Source organism: Motacilla alba, chromosome 9 (genome assembly GCF_015832195.1).
Source record: "Motacilla alba alba isolate MOTALB_02 chromosome 9, Motacilla_alba_V1.0_pri, whole genome shotgun sequence".
Lineage (NCBI taxonomy): Eukaryota > Metazoa > Chordata > Aves > Passeriformes > Motacillidae > Motacilla > Motacilla alba.
Genome location: NC_052024.1, coordinates 20,030,363 through 20,045,601, shown reverse-complemented (window position 1 = coordinate 20,045,601; position 15,239 = coordinate 20,030,363). Strand labels below are relative to the sequence as shown.

The 15,239-nt window shown below is 39.7% G+C and overlaps 1 protein-coding gene across 9 annotated transcripts in view; it reads left to right on the top strand.

Moving 5' to 3' along the window:
- The window catches only part of NAALADL2 (N-acetylated alpha-linked acidic dipeptidase like 2), a 409,871-nt gene that overhangs the window by 79,338 nt on the left and 315,294 nt on the right, over positions 1 to 15,239 (top strand). For 7 of the 9 annotated variants that reach the window (XM_038145644.1, XM_038145647.1, XM_038145645.1 and 4 more), the window contains one exon: positions 7,238 to 7,316. The exons of the other annotated variants lie outside the window; for them this stretch is intronic. The gene's annotated coding sequence lies outside the window, so the exon portion shown is untranslated. The remainder of the gene's footprint in view (positions 1 to 7,237; positions 7,317 to 15,239) is intronic. 9 annotated transcript variants of the gene reach the window in all.

The following is a 15,239-nucleotide window of genomic DNA, read 5'->3' as shown; positions in this document are numbered from 1 at the left end:
TTGACAAGAAGCACTTGGAGACAAAGGCTGACCTTTTGAAAGTGATGAAAAGGAGACCCCAGGGAATCCCATTAGGAGCAGGGAAGGTAGATAACAGCTCCTTCCACCCAACAAAGGTACAACATTCTGCTTATTCTTAGGGGACTTTGTAACTGAAGCCGGTGTCTTTGGCCTTTTCTTTCAGTTCAAAGCAGCCATCTGTGTCCTTTAATTTGAGTGGTAGATATTCAGTTATTTTTATCTGAATATATAAAGGCAAACTGTTGGAGTTCTTATCTCAAAGACAAAGCAAAAGGCCAACATAAATTCTCTGTTTCTCCTCATGTAGTGGCTCTTCTTTCTCCCAGCCCTTTGCTGAGGCCCAGAGATGCAGAGTGGATGCCCCAGGTGCTTGCCAGGGTTGGTGGCAGCATTGGCATTTCTCGTTGATGCCCAGCTGTCCCCTGGCACTCCTCAGAGCAGTGTATCCATCAAACTGCACGTGCTGCTGAGATCTCAACTGCACCTATTGATTTTTCTTGTGCATATAATACAAATACTTGCTGCTCTACCCCTAATATCAGATGTGGGAACTACTTTGTCTAGATGCTTCCTGGAAGGTTTGGATGAAAGAAAAAGCAAGAGGGAGATAGCCTGGGTTGTTTTAACAGTGTTATTCCTCCATAGAAGCATTTAATTGTATTTTCCTCAGTGTTTGTTACTGTTTTAATTGGCCAGAATTTCCTGACTGTGAAATGGTGGGATCCTTGGACATACTTCCTTCTTTACCAGCTCAATCTAGCATATGTTTAGGTCCTTTAAATTAATCCCAAAATGATAAAATAGAAAACCATGTATTGTATCCTTTGGATATGAGCTGGCCATTTTCAGTAGCAGGACTGGAGTTTTGTTGTATTTATGTGGCCTGATTAAAAAAGTGTGAGTTCCAGGAGACCTTATATGAAAGTTAGAAAGACACAATAATTTCTCTGTCGTGCCATGGCTTGAGAACTTGATGGTGATCATAATATTCACCTGTTCTGTTTACTCAGAGTTCCTGATTTCAGAGCTTACAGATGTGGCAATTGGGAATTTAGGGTTAGAGTTTAATAAGTATTATTGAAGCTACCCCTAACTTTCAGTCTTCTAGTAAAATTTGAAAGCACAAGGGAAGGACTTTCCATACTACCTCTTTGATCCGATTGCAAGTCAGAGATCTTGCTATACATCTTTAATAAAATACCAAGAATTAGAGCAATGATAAAATAGCATTATTTGGATAACATTTCATAGTATATATTTAATATATAAATATTATTAAAATAGTAATAAAGCTGCATTTTCTTAGGTTTGAGGGTAGTAATTTCAGATTGTTAAAGTGCAGCAGGTCATAAAGTTGATACTTTACTTTCTTTACCAAGATGTGAAGACAGAAAATTATCTTTTTGCAGTAATTTTGGTTTCAAGTTCTGTGTCCAGACATGAGATTGAGAAAACCCTCTTTTCAGGGGTTGAAAAATGCTGCAGGAAAATTATGGTTTCCTTTAAATTCTTCTTTTCATCATCCAGTGTAACAGGTGCATATTATTGCCAACACGGGATTGTGCAGAAATTGAAAAGATAAATTTGGATGGAAGATTTTTCTGAAATACTTTCCTTCATTGAGAGAGTGGGAGAAATCTATGGTAGTTATCAAAATTTACTGCAATCATGCTTCTGTGTTTTATGTGTCTCAAAAGCAGAAAAGTAAATGAAAGGAGTCAAAAAGGATCTTTCAAAACTGCTGAAAATCTTTGCTCTCAGTAATGCCTTGGCTATTGTTTTAATTTGCTTTAGTTCTATGGTAGATCGTAACAGTGGGTGAGTAATTTACAGAAGCAACAAAGCCATCCCATTACTTCTTGGAAATAACAGAAATGAGCTTTTATGCTTAAACAAAGACAGTTTAATTGCAGTCAGCTCTGCTGCAAAACAGTAGAAAAAAGTCAATCCAAGAAAAAAAATTGTTTTTCTGGGGTCTTAAAGTGGCACATAGCTCCGTGTCCTTTACCTGCAGCTGGATGTGCAAGTTGCTCTTTTAATGAAGATACTTTGAATGCTGATCCTAATAACAGCAAATATGGGGGAGAAGCTTCTGCCTGCCTGATGTTGATTTGTGAGCTGTCTGCTCTAACAAAGGCTGGGATGGCTGCACAGCTGGCTTGGGTTCATACCTCAGGCCACTGAAGGTGTTTTCTTGGCAGGGATGAGACTGCCAGAAATCATATCTGTTGTTGTACTCCCTCGAGGGTTTTCACATCACACGGCAGCCGCTTGACCGCATGGCTGTGCCTGCTCAGAGCAGGCTGCCTGGGCAAAGAGCAGATCAGGGAAGACAGCGAGAAAGAGATACCTGGTGCTGATGCATTTGAAAAGTGACTGTCACCAGCTGGAGCCTTTTGGATCCTGGCAATGTGCATTCCTAGAAAGCAACTGAAGGGGATCATGACTGCTGCCTATAAGTACCAGCCGCCTTTAAACTTTGCCCTAAACCTTCTTCTTGAATGCACTCTGCCTGTGTGATATTTAACTGGCAGGGTGGGACTGACTGGCTGAAATTTTAAATGACTTGAGATGCCAATGCAGATAGCTTTAAAAATGGAAAAAAACAAACAAAAAAAACCAACCAAAACCAAGAACAAAAAATCTTATTTGGTTGCTCTGGTATGCTCAAGTATTCACCTCTGCATTACTGTTACTGACAGGTCTTGTTTTGGGCCGTGGGCTGCTCTCCTTCCATGGAGGGCACAGAAAGGAGAGATGTTCTCTGCAGGGGTGGGTGAACTGACCATATTTTGGTGAGGTGCTGGTCACAAGGGTTTACTAGAGGAGAAATCTTCAAAGTTTTGGGACAGCAGATGATTACACTAGTTGTCATTAGTACCTGCTCTGTGTGCAACACTGTGCACCGTGTCTTGTGCTGAGACAGTCTCCCTGCAGGAGGCAGAGCTCTGCATCTGACAGTGGGCGCTTTGCACTTGGAAGGCTTGGAACTTGAAAATGCTCCCATTTCCTGGGCATTCAGGGATCTGCATTTGGGAGTTTACCTCCCTGAAGAACTGAGTACAGAAGCCTGTAACTCTGCTGCTTGCCTCTCGTCCCTTATCTCTGCTGTCCCTGAGTCCAGACCTGCTGCAGGCTGCAGCAACTCCAAGGTTACACACAGTGTTTTCTTTCACTTGTGTGGATACGTTGATCTCTCCTCTACAGTGGTAGGTTTGAAAGACTCTCTAACTCCTCTTTCTACTCGTCAGCCTTTCAAGGGGAACTCTTTTGGTTTCCTTACATAACGTGTGAGATGCCTCAGGTTTCTGTGTCAATGCTGCACTATAGGATAGTGTAAATAAGATGATGAGAATAGTTTCTGTAGGGTGTCCTTAAGAATCAGGAGACCTACTGATACCTCAAGTACCATTAATTCTTGATTGGGGCATGCTGAGCTTGTCAGAGGAGCCATCTGCCACCTCATTCTGTGTGTTTTTATTTATTTATTAGTAAGGTGAATCCCGACACCTCACATGGAAGAACTGTAAGGGGAATGATGTTTTTTATTCAGCTTCCTGCAGAAGATCTTACAAAAAAAAGGATGGTTTAACTTCTTGTTGACTATTTCTCCTGATACTCTGCATCATGTTGTATTCCCTTTTATATTGTGTTCACTGACTGGTTTCTGACTAATATGTCTTGATATTTGCTACTTGAAGTGACATACAGAGAAGCTGTCATCACCAGCTGTGCAGAAGACATCTGAGAAAACCAACACTAAGTACTAAAAAGGAAATGAAAATGTCTTTTCTGCCCTGCTAAATTTGACTTGTGGTGCTGGTTTTTTTTTTGCCATCTTTCTCACTTGGCTCAACATGCTTGGCTACTCTGAAAGAGAAACACTTTGCTGGCTGCCTCTTGCCTGATCTCCAGGTGCAGGGGCCAATGCCCAGTTTCCTGCAATGCAGAAATAAGTCAGCTGATTACATTTTTGATGCCTTTTTGAAACCTGTAATCTTCAGGCTCTCCTCAGATTTAAGGCATATCAGGATAGGTTACTTCTCTGTCTAAATGGTTTAGATTGGAAAATAGATGTTCAGCACCGATCATGAATAATTTACTGTTCTCTTAAGAGGGGAGAATAGGAAGTAAGCTATTACCATAAAAAATTTTACTGCAATTTTCCTCTGCATAAGCTTAAATTCTGTGTAGAGAGGTTGTCAATTAGTGTGCAGATTTTTTTAATTGGCTATAATAAAAAGCTAATTGGTGTTTTGCTTAAAGAGTGAATTAAGAAAGTGTTGCTATAGAAACTTTACATGTGTATAGTGCTGCTCTACATAACAGTAGATATAATAGTCTAATGACCTTTCTGAGCCAGCTCTAAAGTCAAAGAAAATGTGTTAAATTCAGGCTGGCTGCAGAGATCATTAAGGGGTTTGTGACTTCACTCATTTCATTCCCAGAAAGCGTCTCTGGCATTGTCTCCTAGAATGTTTCTCTTGACTCATGTCAAACCATATAAGAAATGCTGGTCTCAAAAGACCTGAACTTTTGTAAAATCCAAGTGCTCCAATTGTGAATGTGTAAACTGATCTGTAATCTGTCAAGCGTAAAATGTACTACTGGGAAAAATTCATTTTCATAATCTGAGAAAATGTGATGATGGATCAAAAGTGGCAACATCTAATCCAAGAGCTGTTGTATCCTTGTGTCTCTCCTTCCTTTCCCTGCTCTCTCTACCCACTGAATTCTGAGCCTCATGTGAAACACAGGAATTACAATTTTAAGTGAAATGGGATTTCTGCTCTAATTTGCAATATTCTTCCCTAGCAGGAAATACTTATCTTCTCAAATATAAACTTTGTTGAGGAGAGAACAATTTCTTCAGGATTTGTGTACAGGAATATTTTTCCTCAGGCTTCCCTACTGAAATTACTTCAGAGTCATTATCTGTACCTTTGCTAGCTGCATAAAAGTTATATATAGGTGGCATGGATGAGCACAGTCATTACTGCCAAGGAAGGTAGTCACTATTGAAATAAATGGCTCTGGCTGGTAAAACTGAAACATGACCTTTTATTTTCAGTTCCCTGAATCTTATTGTTACTATGTCAACAAATTGTTTTGCTCCTTTTTAACTGTATATCTAGGAGGTGTAGGGGTGTGAGAGCCTGCAGTTATTAGTCATGGTGACAGAAAAAACTTAAAATATTCTGCATGTCCAAATGTGAGACAAGACAAAACTATGATCTGTCAGTGTTCTGTGGAATCATTCACTGTGGGGTTTTTTCCCCACTGATTTTCAACTAAATTAACAAAACAACCCTCATTCTGTGTCTGCTAAATTTGCCCCTCCGCTTGTTCTTCAAACTGGTGAAACACAACCATGTTTGAGTGATTAGTGTATGATTTGACATTTTTTCCCCCGTCACTTCTTTTCCTCTCCAGTACATGCCTTAAAAAAAACCCCCAAAAACAGTCTTCTAAGTGGGTGAATTTAGGAGAATCTCTCAGTATTCAGTGGAATTATACAGACAGCTTCTTTCTGTACCTCTGGGTCAGAACTGAGGAGTGTCATAACTTAGCAGCTATTCTTCCCTTGGTACACATATGTAAGCCCTATTAGTGTTAATGCCTTTTTGAAATGCTTCCCTCATATATTCAGTATCTACTACTGTGTCCAAACTCTGAAGTCTTATGAGTTGCATGGCATGTGACTGTCTCTAGAGCTTAATAGAAAGTTGGATTTAATCTCATAGTTCATCTTTTGAGCAGTAAAACTGTAAGAAAGATAAAATGTTGTAACGTGAAGCTTTTATCTGAGACCTGTGAGCAAACAAGGGTTTTTTTTTTTCCTGGTCCAGGGAAAAGACTGGGGTTTTTTGTTGTTTTTTTCATCTTTCTTTTGTCTTGTCCAGTCAGACCATGAATGTAAGATGTACTTACAGGGGCTGTGTAGTCTAGAGGTGTTCTTTTGCAGAAGAGCAGCACAATATTGTATTGTCAAGGAAATGGGATTTTTGGAACCCAGTAAATCCATCCTTCAGTTTAAATTTTTGCTGCTTTGCTGCAGTTTCTTTTCAACTGCCTTTGTGAAGAGGAGACTGAGTTATTGTGGGGCAGAACATGACTTTTCTGTTGGACTGGTATTTTTTTCTCTCAGTTTTGCTTGGCTGTACAAAGCTCTGAGCATCCCAGTCTAACATTGCTATTTCTGCTCTAACTGTAAAATCAGTAAAAATTATATTAAAGCCAAGTGTCTGGGAGATGGAACTCCTGCTAGTTCAGTGTGTTGTCTGTTTATTTGGATTAGAGCTGGTTGTGGTGCTATGAAATGGAGTAATGGAGGAGCTGGGTGGGTTCTGCCTTCTGGACATTGAAAAGAAGTTACAGAATCAATGAGGTTGGAGAAGACCTCTGAGGTCCAACACCACCGAGTGAACCAGACCTTGGCACTGAGTGCCACAGTCTTTCCTTCAGCAGTCACAGTGCATTTATCTTTTTTATTTATTTTTTTAATTACTTCTTTACTGATATGGTTGTGTTTACAGAAAGTTATGACAAAACTTGGTTGCTATTTATCCTTTTCCCTCTTTGTTTTATAATTTATGGAGCGCAGCAATGGAAGCTTGCTTATTAGTGGAGGAATCTGTGGAATCTTTATAATAAGCCTTGATTAGGACTGAACTTCAGTAATATGCACAGAGACTGTTTAAATATGTACTGAACCACCTTGTTTTGCTTAAGGAGGGAACACATTGACAACTGAATTTCATTAAAGAAGGAGGAAGATTTATATGGGTGATAATGAGGTTGCTACTGGGAAATACGTGAAATATTGAAATGATCATAATATCAATGTTGTTTGGTTTTTGTAATAAGAACACTTCTTGTTTACTGATGGAAAACAAAGGCAATTGTTAGCTGTCCAGTGTTTTGTAGTACAGCAGAAGTGACACCACAAATTCCCTGCTGAGGGGTCATGAGTCTTCATGAAACAGACCTTGCTGGATACAAGGACATTGATTTTAACAATTTAGGCAGATATTTTGTTTCTCTAAGTAAGAAGAATATTTCCTAAGTACCATCATGCTTCGAAATATGTTCTACTTTGCTGCAGTGTCAGGAAAATGCATCTTCTGTTTATATTTACAATTTGAATCATTGCAAATGATCAGTTTTCTGTTTCAATGAGTGGTATTATAAAATGTGATGTATCCCTCTTTTGCAGAGAATTAGTGTAGAGGCCAGATTGAAAATATGCCTTCGTGACAAAGTCTCTACAAAGGTGATCCCATCTTGGCTTTAAGGTAAATGAAAAAAAAACAAAAACCTCTCCTAACTTTTCTTCTCATCATGGTTGCTATTCAATTTGGAAGAAATGTGAGGATATCATGTGCTCAGAATAAAAAAAAGTATTTTAAGGAGTTAAGTTGCAAAACTTAAAATTTAGTTAAAATAAAGTGTAAGCATAAGCCAGTAATTTGAGTATGGCTTCGGTAATTAAAAGAAATGACAGACAGTGGCATGAATGCTTATGTGTCTTACATACTGCCTTGGTAACTGTCTGAAAACTGTCTGGTTTTATCTGAAAATTGAATATGCATATGAAGGAGAGATCATTCTAATTGAATGGAAAATACGAAATTAAAAAGGCAACAAAGTATAAATAATTGAAAATCAGGTTGCGGCTCTGAGCTTCTGTATGTCGGGAGCTCGGTTGCAAACAAAATTGGTAGAATGGTAATTCACATTTTTTTGCTTTTAATTTTCCTTTCATGGTACCATACTCCTGGTATAGGGAGCAAGGCAGTGAAAATGATGAAGGGGTAATTAAATATCTGCAGGAAAGTAAGAGCCAAACCAGAGACTAATTTTCAGCACTCTACAGCTTTCATTATATATGTATATGCTTTGATTTTTCATGTATATGGAAAATGTATCCTCCAACTGCATATTTTTAGCCTTTCTCCTCCAGAATTGTTTAACTTGCTGTGGCAAGCTTGTTTTGTTTGTGAAATCATTGCAGAAAGGAATTACTTAAAAAAACTTTATGAACAGTTAGTTACCTGTGAGTACAGCTTAGTATTCTTCATCTTAACTAAGTGTCCTTTATCATGGTTTTACCTGATTTGAATGTTTAGCATGTCTTGTTCATTCATTGAAATCACTCAGAACGGGCAATTTTCAGTGTTTGGAACTTCTTGATTCTACATGCCTTGCTTTGTTTGTGGATGAAGGCACCAGTGAGGTTGCTGTACCCAAAAACCTTTATTTTCAAGCAAAACTCGCCCCAAATTTAACCAATGCATGTAGACATCACAGAAGCCATCTGCCACTTCATATCCCAGTACTGGGGCTGTGATACTGGCCCATGACCCAGGAATTGGAAATATTCTCTGTCAGAGTTTGTTCAGTTGTGTGTTTGGTTTAGAGGCCCAGGATTTGCCCTTAAATGCCAGGTACTTCTAGAACCAAATCAGACTCAGTAGTTGTTGGTTATTTGATGGCAACATAAAGTGATGCAAGAGTGTACTTTAGCTGAAAGAGCTGTGTCCTCCCCTCTGTCCTCAGCGTAGCCCTGCCTCTTGCCCTGTGCCACTGGGGACACTTGGGCTGCTGCATGAGGAGCTGAGTGAGAGCTGCTCTGGCTGGAGCCAGCCTGGGGTGGGAGGAGAGGAATCTTCACCTTCATTTGCACTGCCCAGCTCTGTTTGGGCTGCAGGACAGCTCTGCTGGTGCCTGCCAGTGGAATTGAACCTGGGGCTTGAGAATGACAGAGGAACGAGGGCTCCAGAGGTTGGGTGTATTTGCACTGATACTAAGGACTGGATCAGTACCTCCAGTGGCTGAAGTACTGCTTTGTTTCCCTGGTATAAATTAAAGATAGCACAGTTCTGCTCTGCTTCTGAGATCAATTGGTTTTTATTTATATTGACACAGTTTAGAACAGCACTTCCTCATGGTGAATGCCATTCTTCTGGGTTTAAAAAACTGTCATCTGTTGCTTTATTCAGAGGGCACTTTAGTACTGTCAGCATGAGATCATCATTGTCTAATAATATTAGATGTCCGTTAGTGTCAGCTTTTAACAGAACTCTCTTCCTAATGCAGCCATACCTTTCAATCATGTTGTACCTTTCACTACAAAGCAATTACCTGAGTTGTGTGAATTGGCTACAACCTATCAGCTCTTAAAACTCAGAATGTTGCTTCTGCTTGGAAAGAAAGTCGTGTTGTTTAACTTCCCCCTCCCCTTCATCCATCTCCGAGAGTGGGAGCCTGTGTGAGGGAGAAAAGAAAGGGAGCCTGATGGTGCTTAATGGCTGATGAATAAAGCCAAGGATACAGGAACGGTTGCCTGGCAACCTGGGAGGATGGGCTGAGGTCCCTTGTCACTGCATAGGAGTTGACACTGGCTCATCTCTTGAGCTCATGAAGAGGGATTTCTGAGGGTTTGCACACTTTATCCTCAATATGTATCGTGGCTGGGTTAGATTTGTATCTCGTGTGTTTTGTCTCTGTATTTCTAGAAGAAGTATTTCATACTTCTGAAAAGAAACACGAGAGGAATAGAAGCAAATCAAGCGTTTCAGTTAAAGGAAGAAAACGTGTCCTTCCTGTCCCATGCATTATTGTGCTTTCAAGATGAGAGCTGTTTTTAGGAAGAGATTTGCCTAAAATTGAGAGCTCTTAGACCTAATTCCATGTAAAGTTCTGTTTTCTTAGTCTGAGAGCCCTCTGAAAATTATCATTAGTGCTAAAAGATAATGAGCTGGAGTTTGTGTTATAATTGCAGCCCTGAGAAGAAGCCTTTTTGTGGTTAAACACAGCTCTGAAGTGACACATCTGCTTTGTTTCCCTTCTTACACAGAAATAATGTCAGGCTGAGAACACACCGAGGACTCTGACAGACTTGACCTTGTACAAGTTATTCTTAAACAATTCAAATGGATTTTGAACACAGGCATCAGCACGAGGGATGGTTCTCTCTTTGTGCTGCAGGAGGGTTGTACGTAGGTGATGTTTCCTTGGGGATGTGGTGTTGTTTTGGTGTTCCCTAGAAGACTTTTGGGAAAGTACATGGACATTACCCCATGAAAGTTGTTGTCATTAAGTGAATATTGATCCAGTAACTATTTTTCTTTTATATGGAGATAATTTTTAAGGAAAAAAGTGCAACTGGCTTGCAGAGGCTGCATAATCCTGTGTGTTTTGAACATTTCAAGTAATTTTCTTTGCTCTTTTGTTTCTCAGAAACAACTTCGGTGCCTAGGGATGAGATCAAAGCTGTAGGAAACAGGTTGGGTTCTTGTTTTGAACTGCTGGACAAAACATCTACTTGGCATTTTTTGCCCATTTCTCACACCAGGCAGAAGTGAGGTTAAAGTGTGTGTATATTTACAATTGTATCATCTTGAGGATCCTTAAACAAAAAAATCAAACACCTCTCTCTCACTGGTAAGAGCAACTGTCATTTGCCAAATACTTGCTTCCCTTTTTTCTTGTTGAGTTCAAGCTTTTTGTTAATAGTTGTTCCTCCAGCTGAAACTGTAGAGCATTTTGGCATAGCGTGTAACCTGTCCAGCTGTCGAAAAACACTGTTTGCATGGAAATGTGTTGATGGAATTTGCAAAGAAATCCATTACATTTACTGCAGGCTTTGTAATTATCAGACTTGGAATAATAATCTGATTTTCATCAGTGTTTTCATCTAACTTTTTTTCCCCTGCACAATCCATTCTCCCTCTCTGTCCCCAAGCAAACACACAGAGGCCAGACAGCAGCAGCTAGCTGTGTGGAACTGCTTCCTTGTAACTGGAGATCCTCAGAAAATCAGGTGAAGGGTTTGAAAAGTTTCAGTTTGGATAGCCAAAGCCTTGAGGCCAGTGTCATTAACAAAATGGTCTTTCTCCTTCTTTCTCTTGCAGGCTGCAGCATCTGACTTACTATTTATCTTTTTAATGGTTTATTCTTGTATTACAAACCCTGAGTTTGCTACGGGGTATTGAGAAATGTTTCTGAGCTCATGATGATTCATGGGAAAGTTTGGATAAACTGTTCTGGACTGGTAACTTGTATTCTTTAGGGCAGCCTTGGTCCGGGGCAAGATTGCTCTTTCTCATCATCTGCACGTGTAATTGTCTGTGGATAGAACTGTATTAACCCAAATTTACCCACTAGCATTGAGGGAGCTGCAACTGCACTGGTGTTACAGAAACTTTGGACCCAAAGCCTCGAAGCTGTGCTTTAATCTGCTGTATCAATGAAGGAAAAGATTCAAATTTTAAGATGAATCCGTGTTCATGTGCAAGGTGTCCAATTTGCTGGCTGCTTACTCCCCTATAGCAGATTGTAAGATAGCAAAATACCTTAAAAATACGTATAATTGAACCAAGACAATAAGTAAGCTTTTTTTTTTTCTTTTTGACTGTGGGCAGTTTCTGTTATTCTCTGTCTGTACAATGCATTTCTGTTGAAAAAAGCACAACCAACTTCTGCCATGTTACCAGAAATGTTCTTTTATTTGCAATTCAAATGGAATACTTTTAAACTTTAAATCATTGTTGTCCATCATGTTGTAAGGAATGTGAGTGGAGTATATTAAAAGCTTTCAGCATTCTATTGAAATGCCTGATGCTGTCTTAGGAAATTTCAGTATTGCTGATCTGTTAAAACATTGGTTACATGGAAATGTTGGTTAAGGAAACCTAGACTATGATGCTTCAAATCAGCCAGTTTTGACACTTTCAACATATGTTTGCAAGGATTTTAATCTTCTTTTACTGACCCATGTTGTAGTAATTTCTGTTGGGCTGCTTCATATCTTATGGAACTGAAACACATGAAGTCATGGAAAGTTCAACCCAGAGCAGACAGGAATTAAAAGATTTTACTTTTTTGGTGTGTACCATGAGCACTGTATGAATGTGAGATTCTGATTTCTTTTCTTAATTATGGACACAAAATTAACTTGTCATTCTTCATTTTGGCTTCTGTGCTGTTTTGTGCTACATAATATCCTGTCCATTTGAGATATGGAGACAATTTATTGGTTAAAGCATATGATACAACAGGAAAAAAGGGGTCATGGCTGATGCATTTAGATCTAAACATTTTCCTATGTTGCTTCTGTATTTAAAAAATCCATGTAAAAATCTAGGAAGCAATGCAATGACTGCACACAAGTAAGTACCAAGCCAACAGCTGTGTTTTCTAAGAGTACAACACTGCAACTGGAATTGGGAGAAATAAAACTTTATTGTGGATTTGGGGAGAAATGATAAACAATGCTAATCTAAAAATAATTTTTCTTTTTTTCCCCTCAGTTGGGGAGAATAAGATTTACTCTCTCTGGAAAAATAGAGCTCCTTCTGTTTTTTAGCAGTACTGCAAAGCTGATTCGGAGATGCAAACAGCAATGAAGAGTGTTATTCCATGCTAGAAAGGCTTTGTATGGGGAGTTACTTATAGTAAATAATTGATCTAACAGCTAGTTTGGAAAAAAGGAGGAATTTATTCAGTCTGGAGCAAAACTTGGATGCAGAGATTGTGCTGGGCCAGAACCTCGGCCTCGCTTTGTGCAGTCCCAGTGCCTGCCCATCTGATCTTGCAGGCTGGTTGTTAAAAACCAATGAAATGTGCTTTGCTGCAGACTGACGAGCTGTGCTGCATCTGCAGGGGGCTGTAAGCAGGTGTGCTGTGCGAGGCTGTCACTGGAGAGGAGGAGGAGGGGGTGAGGCTGTGCTGAGCTGAACGTGTGCCCTGCACGGAGCAGCTGGGTCAGGGAGCCTGTGCTCACCCTGCAGCCTGCCAGCAGCAAGGAAAGCTTGTTCCCCTGTGGGTGCCCCTGTGGCGGCTGATTTACATTTTTTAGGCAGCAGGAAATGGAGATGGAGCAGGAAATACAGGAGACCTTCCTACTGGGGTGATGCCATGATGATTTTTTGCCTTTTCTTTGATATATACCTCTTATGTCTTCTCAGTACCCTTAGCATGCATACTTGTAATTCCCTAAATCTGATATTTTAGCACAGTCCTGGTGTTCTGTTAGGCCAGAAGACCAAGCATCCCACAGACCTCAAAGCTGGAGGCCAGAAAACCTGACACCATATTAAAAAAACCAAGGTCCTCTCTAAAACACATCCTGTAAACTAGGATTAAACCCATCTAGGGGGGAGTACTTTGGGATAGGGAGATGTCATGCTATTCATTCCAGCCTCTCATTTGGGCATCTTTGTTAGATAAGCTAATTTGCAAGATCTATGCATTTGTATCCATGATCTACCATGTGTGTGCATTTTGGCATGTTCCACCTTGGCAAATTGGTACACCATAAAAATCCTTATTAAATATCCAGGTAAAAACCCTTTATCACTTAACTGTGTCTGGCTCTGAATTTTAGAATCAAAGCAAAGGCACCAGTGGGGCTAGTGAAGGGAATGGCTTACCAGAGCTTTGTCAGGAGACAACCACACCTGGCACAAGAGGGCAGCAAGTCTGCTGGCTAGAAAAGTCATAAATGGCTGTGGGAATATCAGCTCAGAGGCTTTTCTGATCAGTTTGTGCCCTGATTTGCCCATAGATGTGACAAAAGTGTTTGTCAGAGACCCTGTTTAGCCTGGTGGATGATGTGTCAGGGCAGAGTTTGGTTCCTTTGCTCCATTCTGGAGGGACTCAGGCTCTGCTTGATGGCATGTGTGAATTGCAGGAGCTGCCTGTCCTGCTGTACAGAGCAGTCCCACACTGTGAGGTCCCTTGTAGCATATTATTGCTTCTCTGTAGGATATACATAGCTATATATCTTTATATATATGTGTGTGTGTGTTTCACAGCTCTCCTGTTGTAGCAATCTGTAGCGATCAAAGATTCACTCATAAGATTCTTCCTGGCTCTTCTGTATTTGCTGGGGTAGAAGATATTTCAGCATTCGAGTCTTTGTTGGCTTGAAAATCCATCTCCATGTTAAATGACTGTATTTCATATAGTAAATTTGTTATAAAAGCTTACATATGTGCCTGGAATGCAAGCTGACCTACTTAAACTACAGCCCTTCCCAGCTGTGCTAGATGGATCTAGAGATGTGTGCTCATCTTGCCAAAATCTAAACACTTTTTTGAAGAGGTGCTTTTTCTAAAAGAGTAAGGATAAAATGGTGATTTTTTTTTCCTATTTAGAGCTGATCAGCTTTGATTTCCTGTATTAGGTTTCTAGACTTTGTGCTTCCTAATGTGATCTTAGAATAGTAAGATTTACTTCTTAGTTGTGCAAGATGGAGTTAGTATTAGCATTTATAACGTGAGCTCCCTTGCTGACAAACTTTCTTCATTCCCTCACTCTTCCATTCTCCTTTTCTTAAGCTGCTTACTTTTGTCATGCAATTTTTCCTTTGCTTTCAATTAGAACTACAAGATTCATCAAAAGCAGGGGTGCTAGAAATAAATTGTGAAGAGATTTTTCAGTCAAACAAACAGCATCTTTAAAAAGCTTTGATTTAATTCTACTGTATTCCTGAAAAATCAAGCTGATCAAAGGGCAGGGAATTTTTCATTACATTTTGTATACTCTGCACTGCTATCATTTATAGCCCCAGATTAAAAAGTACCATCTTCTGTGCACCAGACCTTCATAGGAGTTTAATGAATATAGGAGTTTGTTGAATACAGAAAAAAACAAATTAGAAGGAAACAGGAGAAACTAATCCTTCTTTTTTTCTACCTTCTGCAAACCAACTTCACGGTAATGTGTCTGCAGCTTTGGCTTCTGTGCACTCATCCTTCAGCTGCTGAAGTCTGAAGCTGTGGAAGCTTGAGTTGTTATTTATTTTCTACAGACCTATATTTTCATTAACTAGGAAGTATAAAACATTAAAAGTGAATCAGGAGGCCATTGCTGATTTTGATTGCTAAATTTTTTTTTTTGAGGTTTGGTTGCTAATGCTCTGGGAGTGAAAACTGAGGAGCAGGAACTGATTAGAAAATGGAATTTAAAGGAACTTCAAAAATTGCATTTTGACAAAGCACCTGTTTTCTGTGGAGGGAAAAATACTTCTCTGAGGAAAGTGGTCTTGTTTCAGCCTTCCAAAGCAGGATTTTCAGAGGGAAGAAGGAGAGAGGTTGAGTTTTCTTATGGTCATAAAAGGTAGAACAGGTCACATTGTGTTACATTTGTCAATCATGTCAGGGCTGTTCAGTCTCAGAGAGACAGAGAACAGTTACGCATAATTCAGGTAT